The following is a 1,216-nucleotide window of genomic DNA, read 5'->3' as shown; positions in this document are numbered from 1 at the left end:
ATGTCTGTGTAATGAGGATGGGGACAAGGGGACGCCCATGTCTGTGTGGTGAACATGGGGACAAGGGACACCCATGTCATTACAGAGACAAGATGATGGATGGGGCATTGCCAAATCTGGTCTGGAGGGAGGTGTCCCTGCCTATAGCAGGGGGATTGGAATTAGATGATCTTAAGGGTCCCATCCAAACCAAACCATTCTATGTCCAGATGAGTGCTGGGACCCTGGGGACAAGGTGATGTCTGTGTATCTGTAGAGATCACGAGGACAAAGCAAATGTCATGGCTGTGGGGACAGGACGACGTCCGTAGATGTGCAGAGACCACGGGGGCTGCGTGTCATGGTTTTATGATCTGTGGTTTATGACACAGCGTGATGTCCTTGTGAGTGCAGGGACCCTGGGGACAAATTGGTGCCCATATATCTGCATCCATGAGGACAAGGGGACACTCGTGTCTATGTAACAACCACGGGGACAAAGTGATGTCCATGTGAGTGCAGGGATCCTGGGGGTGAGGTGGTATCCGTGTTTAGGTAGTGGCCATGGGGACAGCATGAGACCCATGTGAATGTGGTGGCCATAGGAACAGGGTGATGTGCCTGTCCAGGTGAGTGCCAGGACCCTGGGGACAAGGTGATGTTCTTGTGTCTGTCCTGACCACGGGAGCCCATGTGCATGTGGTGACCATGAGAACCGGGTAATACCCAGGGATGTGCTAAGACCCTGGGGATAAAATGAGGCCCTGCTGGGACCCTGGGGACAAAGTGATACCTGTGTATATGTGGTGACCGTGGGAATGAGGTGGTGTCCATGTGTGTGTGGTGACCATGGGGATACAGTGACATCTGTGTGTATGGGGACAAGGTGAAACTCACACAGATGCTGTCCTCACAGGGACAAGGTGTACAGACAGGGGATGGGGTGTGCATAGCGAGTGACACCACTGTGTATGGGGTGACCATGGGGTGGGGTGGTGACCTTGTGTGTGTAGTGACCACAGGGACAGGTGGATCTGTGCAGGTGGGGACAGGATGATGCCCATGTAGTGACAGTGGGGACAGGGTGACTTCCATGCATCATAGTGACTGTGGGATGGGGTGACACCCATACACAGTGACATGGGGACAGGGTGACATCTATGAACGTGACTGTAGGATGGGGTGACATGCATATGTTGGGGACAGCATGACATCCATCAATAGTAATGACTGTAGG

The sequence above is a fragment of the Lagopus leucura genome, unplaced genomic scaffold, assembly GCF_019238085.1.
Source record: "Lagopus leucura isolate 7727_CA_CO unplaced genomic scaffold, USGS_WTPT01 210-3_obj-0_obj, whole genome shotgun sequence".
NCBI lineage: Eukaryota > Metazoa > Chordata > Aves > Galliformes > Phasianidae > Lagopus > Lagopus leucura.
Note: the sequence above shows the minus strand (reverse complement) of the source record.